The sequence below is a fragment of the Falco punctatus genome, assembly GCF_963210335.1.
Source record: "Falco punctatus genome assembly, chromosome: 3".
In the NCBI taxonomy this organism is placed as follows: Eukaryota; Metazoa; Chordata; class Aves; order Falconiformes; family Falconidae; genus Falco; species Falco punctatus.
In genome coordinates, this window is record NC_137582.1 from 59,882,261 (window position 1) to 59,899,276 (window position 17,016).

Sequence of the window (17,016 nt, forward strand, 5' to 3'; positions counted from 1 at the left end):
TAGATTTTTGTTGGCCATTTCACTGGCATTATCATTCATTGGTGCAGGATCCACAGCACAATTAACTTTGAGGAGTAAAGCTTTTTGAGAACATATGTTAAATTCATTTAAAATTTCTCTCCAAGCCCAGGAGAAGATTAATGCAGCCATGAAAGCAAAGACCTGGCGCCTCTGTCAACTCCTTTCCAAGTTGCTCAAATGCTAAAATGATCACAGAAATTTCTTCTCAAGTCTCACTGCACAACCCACATGCACGCACAACTCCAGCACAAGTGACGGCTGCAGCCTGCACAAGCAGAAATACCCCTAACCTGTCTGGCAGCTGGTCAGCTTGCCCTGATTCAGGCTCCAGGGCTCAGACTTGAGCTCAGACTGCTCTGTCTTGAGAGTCAGCAGTGCCAGCAGTGCAGAGGCAGAGGCAGATGTCCCACCTGGGCTGCTTGCCTTGCCCTCCCTGCAGGAAAACGGCTCCAGCTAGGACAGCTTCCAGTCGGGTAGAGCCCAGTTTCAAAAACATCCATGTAAAAGCTGGCATCTGCACAAATCACACGTTGGAGGAAGTTCTGGAGATAGTTGTAACTGTTCTGGAAAGGAAGAAGTGGAAAGCCAGGAACTTGTTTAAAAAAACAAAGCAGCAACTAGAGTTTTATTTTCTTCCCACTGCCTTCTGGCAGGTGACCTCGGCGGATACATGCTGAGCACTACATGGCAGCAGTCTTGCTTCATTCGGTTTGAACCTGGCTTATGAACAGGCAGACAACTGTCTCCCATTGCCCCTGCTTAACTATCCTATCTGCCCCCATCCCCAAAAACCCACAAGGCATTGGAATAACCTCTAATACAGGCACCGATGCTATCAAACACAGTGGCATGTTCACATCACACATTTGGGGAACTCATTAGAGGACACAGCATTTTCCTTCCTTCAGCAGCTCCAGACTCTTGATGGTCCTTGTCCAAGCACTGACGGTTTAAGTCAAAGTTAAAAACAAACAGCACTTTTCCCAGTTCTTGCTTTAACTCCATGCTTGTGAAAAAGGGATAGGGGGTGGTTTCAGTACATTACCCTCCTCTCCCAGTGCTTGTACAGATGGTTTTATAGAAAAGGCAACACAAGAAAGGGGAATATTAGAGAGAAAGATATTAAACTGCAAACCAAAGAGCTTATTAATATGGCAAAGCTAACATAAAACCATCTGGTTTATGTCTGGTCCCTGTTTGGAGCTTGATCCAGCTGGGTACTTGGTGCTCAGGTGTTCACTATGGCACTCTCCAAGGCACGCTTAACGTTAAGTGCCTTACTGGGTTGTGGTCAACATCCTGAGCACCTCAAAGGAATCAGCCCTTGCTTAATTTTTCTGGTTTGCAGAAAAAAAACTCTTTCCAGCTCTAAGCCCTGGCATTTCTGACTGGTTTTTTTCCTTCCCCACCCTACTCCAACCCTCACATTTTTTTTTCTTTTTTATTCTGAATAGTTAATGCCAAGCTATTAACCATATTAACAAGTGGTTAGGCCACTGACTGCCCACTGTGGAAACTCCAGTATAGACCACTGGCCTCTGAGGGAACTCCAGGGATAGTGTTTCAGCCTGAACTGAGGTCCTACCTGGAGTTACTCAAAACTCCTTTTTCTCAGCTGTGAAAAAGAAAAACTTCAACTATAGACCAGAAGGGACAATGCGTAATAAATCCTTAGGCATTGTCAGTATATATTCCAAAGGGGCAATGAGCTATTAAATCAAATCAAAGAAATCCCTAGAAAACAGGACTCATGGTGTGCCTGTCAGCATACACTGCATGAAATACTTCAATAACCCTAAACACAGCTTCACCACAATGTGCACCTTCAGTGCACTCAACTTCCATCTTTTTCCAATAATAATGAATCTTTGCATAAAGCTGCTGTAAATTACAATTCCTAAATAAATTTTCAAATTTTATAGCCAGAATTGTAACTAGTCTGAAGACTGTAACGAGAAAGTGATGATGAAGCAAGTAGAGACACTTTTTGCTGCTACGGCAAATCTGCCCAAGGTTTCAGTTTCAGGGTCAGGCTGCACAATTCCCCTATCAGCTGATCATTACTCAGTGCTTTAAAAATCCTTGAGGTGTACACATTCACCATCATATGGTCTCTCCTGTGCTTCATACCCATTTGTGCATTCACAGACGTATTCCTGTGTGTGTGGTGTGTTATCCTCCTGCAGTGCATCAGCTGTAGTACCGAAGTGCAGACTCCCAGTATTTTAGCCATGTGGAAAACCACACTCCACAGGAACACCACCCCTCATGTGTCCCGTGCTCACTCTCTACTTCCCTCACAACAAAATTTTGCCGGCCCAGGACCTCCGTCCATCTTCAAATAGCTGCTACATTTTCTAAGCAGCCTGCCAGAAAGAAAAAAAAAATGGAAAAAAAGCACAAACATTTACCTCTTTTCCTCAGTTATAAAATTGACCTAGGGCCTAAAAAAGGCAAAGTATAGTCCTGAATCATTGATTAGATTAAGGCCTTGTATGTCCGCACACATATTCATACCCTCTGAGGCTAGAAATAATTCTTCACTGGACCAGAGTGCTATGCCTTGTAGGACCCAAGACGGCAGCTTTAAAATTGCTATGTAATTGAATATGGGAAAGACTGGCCTTTTGTTGTTGTTATTATGCTTTTCTTATATCCCTAACTTTCTGAGTTTATGTAGTGAGAAAGAAGCAACTCTATCTCTGAAATACAGCTGTCTTAGCAGTATAAAACAATATTTTCTGCCTGAACTGCAATCAGGACACGGCCAGGAAGCACAATGCTCCACATGGGCAGAGTGGGCTGCAGGCTCTTGTTGGTAAACAACACTTTTTAGCATAGCTGGTACAAAGCACAGCACCCAGGAGGTTTTTGCTTCTGAATCACACCTCCAGTGCATAATAATAATAATAACACCAAGGTTTTCACAGCGACAGAAACAAACACAATGAGCAGAGGTCGCACAAGCAGCAGACTAAAATTTCACGGGTACTGTAAACGGGCCTTGACGTACGCAGGAATTGGGCCAGAATACTAGACACAGCATTGTGTCATGGCCTCATGGGATTTCCTGGCAGGTCTCTTACACCCAGAGCCTGGATAGGGATGCTGCTTGGGCAGGGGGTAAGGGGTGTCTCCATCAGATAGCACTTGTACGTGTCCTGTGTGGGTGACATTGTCATATTTCACTGCCTCCCCTTGAAAGCAAATGCTTTTCCCTGTCTGCCATAACCCACCACTAAATAAGTTAATAATGCATGTCCTGTAAGACACAAGTTGTCCTCTCAGCTCGTAAAAATCTGCAGAAAAACAGGAACTGGGGCCACGTGAAACACTTACCTCTCAGAGCATCTGAGGCAGAGGAATGAAGGCTGTGGGTTGATCAGCACTGATAACATGCAGCTGTGGCCTTGCCTCAGAGGCAGTGGGTTGATTGACATGGATGATGTGCAGCTGTAGCTCGTTCCCACTAAGTAGTTAAATAGCCCTGAGGAGTGTAGGGTTGGATGGGGGTGTGGCGTGGCGTGGCGTGGCGTGGCGTGGCGTGGCGTGGCGTGGCGTGGCGTGGCGTGGCGTGGCGTGGCGTGGCGTCCGTGTGGAACAGCTGACAAAGGAGGCTGTTATTGCAGTTTTGAGTATTGCCAGGAAAGCCTTTTTGCAACACCATCTCTTTATCAAATATCTTGAATTTTCCCCGTCTCTGATCCAGCACTTTCTATTAGTCATTTTCAGCATTCTTCTTTTGTCTTGCCAATGCCAAAAAAAGCCCTGCTGGTGACAGCGCTGGTGCTGGGGTCAGTACCAGCTGTTACATGAACAACAGGGAGCTAAAGTGTTTGATGCAAGAAGGAGTGTTGCAAGAGGAAAGAACTGTCAGAAAAACATCTCACAGGACTACATGAAACCTGTGACATTGTCAAATGGTTGGTGTCCTCGAGCCTCCCAGCTGGATTTGTGCAAGCATGAGAGGGACTGAGAAAGAAAATCTGGAAATGTCAGGTAATGGTTGGCCCTGAAGAAGTGCTCTTCTGTATTTTGCCATTCATGAAAACCATGGGTCTGGGTATATCTTGCTTGGACAATGTTGTTGAAACCAGAGATTTCTAAATCTTGATAGAAACCTTGATCTTGAAACCAAGCAGGATTTCGTTCAGGCTCATGAAAGCATTTTCATTTGAAAATTCATTTGGCTATGCCTATTTCCCAAACAGACGGAAATGCCTCTGGGGGCCCTGAGTCTCCACTACCTTGCACCCACTGCAGCCATTCAGGTCTGCACAAGTAATGCACAAGTCTGCACAATAACTTTTAGCAGTGCTAGCAATGGTCTTGGTTCCTTAGGCAGCATGGATGTGGTTTAGGCTACACTGAGTGTGCTGAGTGCTAAACATGGTGGGCTTTAGGTCTCTGGATTGAAACCAAGCAAGGGACATGTGTGGCCTCAGCTACTCTCACTCTTTTAATGCCATTTGAGGTGGTGGTTAACAATAGTATTGAATTTACTTTTGAGATGGGCTGCTGCTGTTTTTCTTTCATTTTTTTTATCTTACACTATTATTTTCAAATTTCTCACATTTTATTTTTTATGTTGAAATGTCTGTGATGATTAACAGTGGAGTGGTTAACATGGATTCCTTCTTCTGAACTTCCTAATAAAATTTTCTTCTCTCCCACCCTCTTTTTTGCTGCACTGTACAAGGCAGGCATCCCGAATTCTGCCTGACTGCTGAGTCCAGTTCTGATTTCATGTCAAATAATTAACAAAATTTTAGACTAACCTAATATTTATGTTACATGGGATAGTTAGATATGTCTTTGAATTATGTATGTTTCTGTTTAAAGGAATGAATTTTGGAGATTGGACATTTATAGTTGATTAAGCGTATTCAGAACTGTAATTATGTATAGAAAGTAAGAACTCCTTTTTTCCTTTGTCTATTTGTGTCCAACAGAATTTTCAGATGTAATGCCTATTTAGTTAGGGATTTTTTTACTGGAACACATTTCATGATTTAAAATTCCCTTCAAGTAATATTGCTGATTAAATTAACATTACCTAATGGGTGAAACTAGTAAGATGTTTTGTTCATATTAAATCCTCACCTCCATGGAAAAGTGAATTGGTCGACAGACTATTAGAAACTTAGCTGAAACGCACCCCAGTTCTTAAAATAAAGGTTACTGGCCAAATATGAACTTGGCAGTTATAGTTACATTTAAAGTCACAGTAGTGAAGAACATCTGTTAGCATAAAAATATCTCTGATACATTACAGTGGTTTAGCTGTAGTTAGTTTAGCAGTGCTTGGTTAACATCTGAGGGAGGAGGGGGGATAAATGTCTTACATTTGGCGATCATAAGTCATGGCTTTTACCCGTTGCTTGGCTTTGTTTGGGTTTAGACAACGTTCCTCTGTTTTTACTCAAGCTGCAGTAACCCTTCAGGCCTTGATGTCATGCATTCTGTGTTTTCTATATTCTTTATAATATTCTTTGAACCCTCAGCCCACATCATATGTTATGAATATTCTTGTTTTGGAGAAGAAAGGCGGGCAATCAATTTAAACTGCAGGAACCCTACCCCTAACGTTTCCCTGTGCGTCAAAGACATGGAGCGACATCAGGGAGAAAAAATAGCAGAAAGACCAGTTTGGAAAGATGTTTTGGGCTGAGAAAAAGCACAATGAGGAGGAATCATTGAAAAAGATTACTTTTAAGGGTCAGAATTTCACTCCTCTTGGGTGATTCAAACTGTTCTTAGAAAAGCCTCTTCAGGGCCACACCTCATTTGGGGTGTGAGCATGGTTGGGCTGTTGCTGCAGCAGAGAAAAAGCCAAAAATTGGTCATGGCAAATGTATGAAATGGTACCATTACAGGCTATCAGCTCAGGTCCTTCTTTCCAAGTGAAAATACATTGAAATTCAGAGATATTAACAAGTAATTATTTTCATCTTCTTGCCAGGTGACTGATACGGTTTATTATTCATGTCCTCCTCACTCAGTGACTCTTCCACCAGACTGTCATCTTTTTATTCTTGGACTTCTTGGTTTAGCTTTTTATGAAATGAGGGTTTTAAGGGACAGTAAGTGGCTTCCCTAGGGAATTATACTGTAAATCCTTGGGATTAGGATAATTAACAGCTTCTCTATGATGCAATTTAATGCAAGAAGTAAGACGGGCTTTTGTTTGAGGCACCTAATAGGATAATGTCAGAAGTCACCAGATGGCTGAAAATTAAGGTGAGAAATAGTGTTTCTGCAAAGATCAGACACACCTGAGAAAAACCTCCGTGTTTGTAAATTCAGCACAAAAAACGGCTTTTGTATCACACAGCTCCACATACTGTTTCCAGTGTACATATGGCCCGGGTTTGTGGCTATTGCAACGGGCACTGGAAAACAAGCTCAGTACCTTCCTGTTAATTTACTAGTGGAGGAGGGTTTTTTTCAGCAGACAAGTTCATTTGTCAAGGTGACCTTCGCAGCTGACACCAAGCATTACTGCAGATAAAGAATGCCTCCTCAGCGTATTTGTGAAACCCAGCTCAGCAGCCAGCCGTGAGCCTCCTGTAAGGCACAAGGCGTTGCAAAACAAAACCCTTCCTACAGGCACTGCAAGGGTTTCTCTGTTCCACAGTTTTCATACATTGGCAGTGCACATTTTGCAATCCTTCTTTCGTCATGCTCTGTAAACCCTCTTTCCTTGCCTGACTGGTTTTATGACTAAATGGTCTTGAGGTTAAGTAGTTTCTTTTGAAAAATCCTTATTCTGTAAATTAATGGTCTCCTAGGCAGAGCTAACACCACAATTAAATCTTAATCGATCATGAATGTAGGTAGGAAATTTCACAGATCCCCCACCAAAGCCCAGACAGAAAAAGCAGATCTTTAGAGATCTCCTAAGAGAAGGTTTAATCTTTTATGGCATCTGAAGAGCTGATGTCAAGTCGGCACTGCTTGGCCATGAATGACTATTTTCTTTCTATCCACATAGTTGCTTTCAAATACATCACTTATTAAGTTTTAGGACATTGCCATTTTTCTACCATGAAAAACGAGCCAGATTTGGAGCATGTGTGCTTAATGTATCCCAGTGTTAATGTAAAATCCAGCTTGGAGAAGAGCCTCTTATTTTTGCTCACTAACAGCTGGAATAGATCAATATATAGAGTCCCTGGAAATAGCAGTCATGTTTCAGAAGAAACCACCACATGATTATGATCATGCCAATTTAATTTCTGTGGAATAATTAATCCAATGATAATTCTTCCAGTTCCTTCCTTGTAGTTTTATTTTCATGCTTGCCATATGACATCAGTTAGACAAGTCCTTAAAGCTGTTCCCCAGCAGCAGTGACCTGTTAAAACAGGAGACTATTTAGAAGTGGGACAAAAAAAAAAAACACAAACTTTTTTTTTTTGGGGGGGGGGAAATTTAGGTTTATTGAAATAATCGACAGAGCATTTTTTTTGAGCCAAGAAAAAAACAGGCAAAATCAGAAAAAGCTGAAACATTTCATTGCAACATCTCCTAAATGAACTTCTTTGTTTCTAATTTATGTGGATTTAACTTTCAACAGAAAAGTAAAACAAATGTCTGAGATCAAACTGTTTATTGTTCTTCTGACTTTCTACAAGAAAAGAAAATGGCTTTGTTTCAGATTAAATGAAGATTTTGCTTAATTATTTGTTTGGCCAAAGCCCTGAAGATTCAGTTATTTACATAGCTAAATGTTTATGACTGGTTCTTACATCCATATGCAGCAAAAATCTTGAACATTGGTCTATTGAAAGGATAATCTGTCTATTAACTGCAATCATAAAATGGAGTCAAAAGAAGACCTATTTTAAGTCTCAGCATTTAACTTTAGAAAAATAATATCATGAAACCATGCACCAGTATTTATCTGTTGTATGACATTCAGTATATCTGCTGAAATATTTCATCGTTGTGTCTGATATATGGAATTAGTGCAGAACTACTGTTGTACAAACCGTGGAACAGAATACTCAAATATGAATAAAGCCACCAGTGCAGGTAGATCTGTGTCATGCAAATCCCCGCTGGCTTCAGTGGGACACCTGTGTATACGAGTTCGCCACTGTTTATTTTTCCTAGGACAGCTGTGATTAGGGCTTACCATTGTGCTGGTCCAGAAAGACTGAGGGCAAAAATCGGTATTTAAAGATATCTACGTAGTTTCATGGCAAGACTTTTAACCTAAAGGTCTGTTTAAAATGTTATTAAAGAAAATACTATATTTTGGAGGTAAAATATGTTAAGTGCAAGGACACTGCAAGGAGAGGGTCACAGTTGCCTTAATTTTAAGTGTACTTAACGCCCAGGGGGCACTTAGCCACTTCCAGCATTTAACAGTTCTTTGGTGAGTCCCTCACTGTCCTCTCCCTTTATGGACAGCAAGAGAGACATCTCATCCATAGATGAGCTGAATTGCTCTTTGAAGGTGACCTTCTTTCCACTGTCTGTAATCAGGAGCCCGTGGCAAGCAGGTTCCTAATACACACAACCCAGTTCAACATTTAATGTTAGATGAGAGGATCCAGCACTTAGTGAAACACAAGGAATTTTTTAATTTCCGACAGCAGCCAGAGTGAAGATATGCTCATTGTGAATTGCTGCAAGTGGGCTGACCTCCGCTTCCTCCCCTCCCTCCCAACAGCAAGCTGCAAGGGACCTGGGTTGCAAATGGGAACACACCTTTATATTTACTAAATGCAACCAAATCTCACCTTAATTTCTAGGAAAAACTAAGTCACTGTTACCAAGGCTTGATTAAATTCCATCAGAGAGCACCTTTGGGAAAAAGTAATCCTAAAACTGTATTTATTTGACTGTTCAGACAAAGCCTAGAATTAGGTTTAAAAATTACTTTAATGTCTTAATGCAGAAACAACTCAAGGACTGTACTAGTGGCAGCACTGTATCACTTAACTAAAAAGAGGGAGAGGACATCCTTGAAGGAAGTGGGGAGGTCAGTCTCATGACTATTCATCCTAGAGGTTGCCTCTGAATGCCTGTAGAAGGTATTTAGTGGAGGTGGAGGTGTTTAGTCAGGGTGATACAGACTAGCATCACTACATAATTTCAGGCAAAGCAGCAGTAGCTGCCAAGCAGTTTCTGGTCACTGCCATCAGCTGGATTTGTAGCATTGGCAGCCCCAGTCTACTACCAAATTCCTGAGCCACGCTCTTCCCTGCAGTTCATCCTTTAAAGCACAATCTACCAGTCCCTAAACAGACCTACAGGCAATGGTAAATGACTGGAAGTTTTCAAAATTTTCAAGGATTTACATAAACCTAGAAGTTCACCAGAAGAAATAGAAAGGTGACATTAAGTCAAGTTTAAAACATAAAGCAAATTTAACTTCAAGATGAACTGTAAAACCAAACTACTTCTGGTTTTACTCTTTTCTCTACCCTTAGGAAATGTGTGTCTGATTCAGGAAGTCCTTTCCCTTCTCTTTTCTTTGTTTCAGCCTTTCCCGCCCCCCCCCCCTCCTTTCTCTGATTAAATAACAGGCTTTCTTTTCCCTTTATTCTGCTGAAGGGCTTTAGTCATGTCTTTGGAGGAAGCGAAGGATATCAAAAAGCTTATAACCAGAAAGTCAACTTTTCCTCCTGTGTTTCAGGCCGGAGGAATGATGACAGGAATGCTGTAAATTTGACAGAACAGTTTAAGCATTTCAATGGATAAACAAAGGTTTGGTGGAGGGCGCAAAGTTTGACCATATCATATGTTTTCCATGCCTAAGAGTTATTTCTTAGGGCTCCTTTAATGGCATTAACAGCCTGTGGTAGGGAACTTTTTGCACAGTCTGCTTCCTCATCCCCCAGCTGCAGCTCAAGATCACTCACAAATTTCAAGGCTACCTATTTTGCGGACAAAACCCATTTCTGGGCCACTGTTCATACAGAACCTGGTGCATGCTTTTTTTCAGCATTCATCTGTGCCTCCCACTGATCATCCCACCGTAGGAAAAGCAAAAAAGGCTTCTCCATAAATATTTGATTTCTTAACAGCTGTGCTCTGGCATCATGCTTCCTCGCTGACATTGTGCGCTATGCTGCTGCTCTGGGTGGAGCAGCCACTTCTGTGCAGAGAGAGATCCTCACTCATTGGCATCTGGTCATTTATGATTTTTTGCATTATGCTAATGGTGGTGTCTCATATCCCTTAAGCAGAAAACACATAAATTGCCTCTGTCTTTTTCTGAGCGACTCCACAGGGACTCTCCTGAATTACAGTGCAGCTTAGTGGTGATTACTTTTTTATTTCTCCTCTTAAGAAAAGGATAAAAGGTTTAAGTTCTGACACAAACAGGAAAACACACTAAGAGGATTTATCCTGAAGGCATCTACTCTTTAAATAGTGATGGAGCAGTGTCAGTCTGTTTCCTACAAGGGCCAGAAGCTCCACCACTCTTTGTTCCCACAGCCTTTGTATGGCTAGAGGCAGAATATCCTATCACAGGCTGTCAGATAGCTCCCAGAATATGCAACTTGGTGATCATAGGCTGAGGAGGGACTCACTGCTACTAAAAGCATGAAGAAGTTGGGTTTCAGAAGGACTCGACTCTGCTCCCTTAAGGATAACACCAAGGCTTTATTCTGCTCCGAGGTAAGACTTGTCGAATTTACTAAATCAGTAACTTCTCAGCCTTCCAGACCCTGTTCCCTCCCTCTTGTTTTCTTAAATGAGAAACGACAGGAGGGGGAGCAAACTGTCAGAGTTATCACTAGTGGAATTTTCCAGCTTTACCAGTCAGGAAGGAGGGGGGAGAGACAAAAAAAAATGATCCACTGTCGAAAAACAACTGGACACAGTGCAAGCAAAGGCAGCTGCAGGATGGGCATACGCGTGCTTTGCATTGACTCAAGCTGTATGAAAATACACCTCAAGAATCTATTAACATGAGCCCATTTAAGGTTTTATTAACAAGGCATTCTTCTGGAAAATTATACTCTGTTACAATATAAATTGTTTCACCTTTTGTTCTGTTTAAAGATGTGTTCCACTGGAATAATGTTCCAGAGGGAGCAGAATCTTTACTTCAAATTGGAATAATCAGTTTTTCCTATTTTTGCTTTCATTTGATTAGGGGTCAGAAATTTGCCTTTTTCAACTTTTGCCTTCTGATGTCATGTAGATGTTTTTGATAATTATGTGTATTTCAGCTAAGTGTCATGACCAGACTAACTTGCACAAGCAGAGCTTTATATTAACCTAACTATAAGGAAAGAAAAAAATTATGTCTTATACCATTCCACAGGAGGAAAGCCAGGTCTAACAAGTCAAGTGATGTGTTCATACGGATGACGTGGCTAAATGATACTAAGTACTTCTACATTCACAAATGCATTATCCTAATCCACATTTTTCAAATTGTGCTCAAATCTGGCTCAGTTCTGTAGACTTGGCCGGCAGGGATTTGCAGGAAGCGCAGGCTCTTTCTAGTGGTTGCTTTCGGTTTGAAGGTGCTTATGTCTGGTAACCAGATTAAAATCCAGGGCAGCAGAGGACTGGTGGTGAAGAACAGCTAAACTGCTTACCCAGTTATGAAAGCTGGAGAAATTTAAGGGAGCTGGAAACTAGGACTTGTCCACATTGCTTTGAGGAAACTGAAAGCTTGTTTATGTATTCTAACTACATGCAAACAATAGACCATCGACCCAGTACTCGCAAACAGGCTCTCTCATCCCTCACTGGATGAGAGGAGGGATTCCAGAGGATTTCTCTCCCACTGGCTGGCTGGCAGGGCTCTCACAGCTCTGCACCTCCAGAGCAAACATCAGGAGTGTTCGGGGAGTTGCTTTTAGCAGTTCTTGCTCCATGGCCATTTGCACACGCTGAAATGGCCAGTGCAACCTTTCCGGTTCCGAAGTCCCCCTGCAGCAAAATATCATGAGATGGGGTCATGACCACCAGCAGAAACAGGACTCCTTGCCTTGGGGAAAACTTTTCAAGGATTTCTTCCCCTGCTATTCCCTGTGTAGGGGCAGCACGAGGCCTATACTGGGGACCAAAGGAATGTCTGCAATGGCATCAGATGCTGCAGAGAAGCACAATATGATGATCGTGGTGCAATCTGACGAGTACATAATACACTTTAATTTACTTTGATCGGGATGAAAGAGCAAGTACTTTCATTTTCCTTTGTCAAACATGAAGTCTTACTGAAAGGAAATCCAGGCAGCCAATAGCCCTGCAGATTTTACTTTTGCTACCTAGATCCTTGATTGATTTGTTTAGAAAAGAGAATCAGATCAGCAGGATTATTGTGAAATTCCTACTGGACATTTATACTTCTAGCACTAATGGTTTCCTCAGCAAATACAGTGTCATTATGAGTTTCAGCAGTGTGCTGTCAGGAAGGCAGCTAGGGCTTGCTGGCATAAATTATTGTCCAAACGGCTTTTTGTGATTTTGTGACTCCTTTTTCATCTGAATGGAAGAATTCTGAGGGATCTCCCATCACCAGGTTTGCTCCTGTTTCTTCTCAGTGAAGTGATCCTGTCCATGCAATGAAAAGGCAGCTCACTCTTGGGAGTTAAGGCTTTTTCAGGCAGGGCTTTGCAGGGCAATTACAAAGTGATTCCTCATTCGGAAAGCCTCTGTGAGGCACAGCAATGTAAATGTCTCCAGATAGCTAGGAATTCTTTGCTGCTGATGCTGTTTTAAGATAATGACCAAACTATGATGAAAATTAACCTAACAACTCTAAGTGATGTTGCATTTTCAACTCTTTTAATTCATTCTTATTACAAAGTCTCTTCAGATGCATTATTCTGGAAAACCTTAGGTGGTAAGCTATGTGTAAGGGTTCATAATGATACAGCAGCCTCTTAATTTGACAGATCTTTCTCCCACCCAAATGATTCCAACTGCTTTGAATAAGATCTGTTCTGCTCTTATCTTGAATTACACTTCCATTAAGCAGCAAATTAATGTTGATCCCCTGGTTCCTAACATACAAAACATTCCATTTTATGTGTTATCTAGACTTTTTCACAAAAGCTTTTAGGAGATTACTAAAATATTCCCTCCCTTTGTTCCCATCTTTGCTGTGTATTCATACGTATATTTATACGTGGGTATGAATTCATATATATGTATAGTAATCTTCCCCTTAGGATATTGTGTATGTATGTCATAAAGGAAAAGGACGTTAACAGTACAGTACAATACAAACAGGCTGACTTTATGGCAGTCTTGCAGAAACTCCTGCCAAACAAAAGAATAAATAACAGCTGTGTTAATCAATGCCAAATTTAAAAAATAAGGCTTGAATTTAGGTGGTCAAAATCCCAGAAAACTGTGCAAACTTAATGCTCACAGAAAACAATTCCTCCAAGGACAAAGAGTGTAATGAAGGCAAATTTTCAGAAGTGCTTCTGTGACTTAAAAGCCTAAGTCAAAACTGACTTACTGTGCAGGAGCATTTACTCTCCCTGTAAATCCATTAGGGTTTGTGCCCCTGAATCTTTCAGTCTTTTCTGAAAATGGGAGTGAGGTGACTGCCCACCTTAGTCCCTTTGGAAGTACAATCTGTAGCTGTCTGGCAGTCTGGAAAAGATATTGGTCCAAGCAGTGGCTGAATACCAACCAGGGATACCAATTCAAGCCAAAGAACTAGAGGTACAAGCATGATTATTCCCCTGTTTTACTGGAAAGACATATATCGTCCCTGTTTTGGATTAAACTTGTGAAGATGTGTTAGCCTGTTCAAGATCCTATGGAAGCATTTTGAATCAATTGTAACTGATGTAAATATAGCCCTTGACTGGAAATCTTCCAGAATGAGAGAGCTGCAACAGTTCAGCCAAGATGCATTATATCAAAAGCATGGATAAGTAATTCGGTGTCCTCGTGGGAAGGATAACATTACAGCTCCACAACATTCATAAAGCGCCTGCAGAGTGAAAGATCTAACACGATCATTAAAAGATGGATGAACGCCTGGTGAATCTTCACCTCCTATCATGGATCATGGCTCTTATCCAGGCAGGAGTGGGAAGAGGAGCATGTAGCCACAATGACAGAGGGCACAAGAGCTTAGTTGTATTCATTTGATGTGAGCATGTGAGCTTTCAAACATGATTTACTACGTTTGCATAGCAATATTAATTACTTTTTAGAGTCTATGCAGCCAAGAATATGTACAGGGTTGACAAAGCTCAGTTAGAAACGTCAGCCAAACTCTGTAAGACTTAGAGAAGATTAGCAGTTTTATTACTCATGGTGTACCATAGCTTTAAGTCACGAACTAGCTTTTGTATTTTTAACTTTCTGTGGCAAAACATTTGTGTGATTTTAAAGATGTCACTTTACCTCCTTCTGTAATTCTTATCTGAGATCTCTGTGGTCCTGTTATGATGAATTAGCTCTTGCCCGTATTGTTAACTAAATGCTACAGGGAGTAGTTGGGGTGTTTAGTAGTTACCATATTCTTGGTTCTGCTGTTATTATCCATTACATGATGATTTGATATCTGGCTTCAGACTCCCAGCTGTGACTGAGGAGAACTCAGCACAGCTTAAAATGGCAGTTATCCATTTCTTTCTTTCCTTTCTTCCTTTCCTTTCGTCTGGTGTGTAGAGGAACGAAGCTGGGTTAATTAGCATTGATAATATACAACCATGGGTTGGCTTCAGGGGCAGCGGGCTGGCCGAAGTAGATAAGGTGCAGCTGTGGCTGGTTAAGTGAAGTGGTTGAGAGTCAATGAAGAGAGAGCAGCTGAGGAAGAAGTGGAGAGAACACATGCCCAGGATGAGGCAAGACAAGGAGAAGGCAGCAGAGGGACTGTATGAAGAGTATGCTGGTATGAGATAGTAAAAAGATTTTATCACAGCTTGATAGTTTGGAGAGTGCTGTGACACTGGTGCAAACTCAGAAAAGTCTAGAACAAGCCAGAACAAATGAGTAAATGTCAAAATAGCCAAGGATAATCCCTTCCTGTAATACATGATGTCTAGCAGCGGTACTGTAGAACATTCTAGCATGGTTCCGGGCTGTCTAAGCTTTCTACTTCCCAGGAGAATGTGAATGGGCATTTTGCACCTCTGTTAAGATGCTTGAAACTAAGGTAATATTGTCCCTCTGTATCTTCTGAGTCCTGAAGGTTTCCCTCCAACAAGAGCCCATTTTCCTTGGAGATTTCCAAGAGCTATATCTCGTTCCCCCAGCATCAGTACTAAGTCATTTAAACTTCCAAACTCTGTGCATAAGAGTAATTTGGCTAGCTTCAGCAGGGCTGCTTGTAGAATTACTCACGTCACTGAGGAACTGTGGAAAAGACACCATGTTTTGTAAATATTAGTGGTCTCTGTCGCTCTAAGAGCTTCAGGAGCTGCAGTATATTTGAAAAGCTAGCTTTGAAATACCTGGCATGCTGAAGCTTCCCTCAGAGTGCTTATAGGTGACATATTTGAGATAAACCTCAAAAATAATATAAGCAGGAGAAAAAAAGTCAGCTGAAGGAAACTGGAAAGCTGCTGTGCATCATATACTAGTATCCCCATTTAAGAGGTGATTTTTTTTATTCTGTTATTTGCCTTTTTTACGGGCACTGTAAAGAAGTGTAACTTAGTCATACATTTCCAGCTCTCACTGGAGTTCAAGAGGTTTGGAATCATCACTGATTCATTTGGCTCCTTACATAGAAAGGTCGCGTTTTTCACAGGCACATAGTACAAACATTTGAATAGAAATTAGAAAAATACCATTAGAAATTTAGGGTGTTGCCTTGACAATTCCCATGACGTTCCCTCTATCTCTTTAACATAAGCCTAGAAATCACTTCAAGATCACAGAAAAGCTTTTATCCTCCATTGATGGCATTGTATAACCAAAGTATAAGAAAATGCATTGGGTTTATTTTATTTTATTTCCTTTCACTTCTCTTTCCTCTGTTGAAGACCTGAGAATATAATAAACCAAATTAGATTTTGCGGTCCATTGTTTCCTCTGAAAATGGGAATTTCTGCTTTTTGGAGACCTATGATCTTCTACTTGGTGTTCCCTGGCTGTCGTATTTGTCTCCACCAAATTTTAGCTTCCACTCTTCATCTTCAGCTGTCCTCTATCCTTTCTTAGGGTTACATCTCCCATCATCTCTCCATGACCCTCCATAGTACTGGTAATGCTACTAGACTCATCTGGGAACTGAAGAGGTTCACAGTTGCCAACACATTTCTGTACCTACATTATAAATAAAAATTCTCTAGACCAAGCTCAACTAGGAGTCTTCTACCAACTTTTGCTTTAAATTCAGCTTTATGCTTACACAGTTATGCTTTTAGAGTTATTGATGTCCTGAATGGGAGAGGTTACCAAATAATATACTGCTATTTAATTTTAAAGCAATTGCAACATCCTAAAATTTTGCCCAAAACTAAACTGAGTGAATTAGTAATAAATGAGTTGTTCATTGCTTGCCTCAAAAATTTAGATCAAAAACCTCTTCTAATATAGCTTGCTTTTTAAAGCTTGAAGGTGAAATGTGTGCCGCATTAGCAAAACTTCCATTGGTTCAGCAGAGCCAAGAGGATTTACTTCTGTTAATACTGCCTAGCTGTTTGGGATTTTTTAGTAATTTACTTTTTTAGAATGTGAAGTGCCCTGGTTGCTTTGCCTCTGGGCTTTTTATAAATATTTAGAACTGGATGGAAAGAGGGTCTGGTGTGTGACTTCTTCTGATAAGGAAATATGATGGTCAAATGCTGTAGGAGAAACGTGAGAACACACTCATCACCTGCAATCCCCATCCCTCACCCTATGTGTTAGGTCCCCCTGTGCTGCACTGGTGTCACCTCCTCTCTGCACAGAGAGCCCTTATCAGCTTCCCTGCTTGCTCTGCCTCTGAGGAAGGCTCTCACCCAGCCCAGTAGCACTTGCTTTCTGTAAAATGGAAAAGGAAGGGAAAGAGGCAAGGTTCAGGGATGGTTGCAGATGGAGGAATGGAAAGGGAGATAGAGG

General features: G+C 41.3%; 1 protein-coding gene across 2 annotated transcripts in view; it reads left to right on the forward strand.

Moving 5' to 3' along the window:
• The window catches only part of ARHGAP28 (Rho GTPase activating protein 28), an 88,728-nt gene that overhangs the window by 23,810 nt on the left and 47,902 nt on the right, over window positions 1–17,016 (forward strand). The window contains exon 1 of one of the 2 annotated variants that reach the window (XM_080378986.1): window positions 7,423–10,659. The exons of the other annotated variant lie outside the window; for it this stretch is intronic. The gene's annotated coding sequence lies outside the window, so the exon portion shown is untranslated. Of the gene's footprint in view, window positions 1–7,422; window positions 10,660–17,016 lie in introns of those variants that run through there. 2 annotated transcript variants of the gene reach the window in all.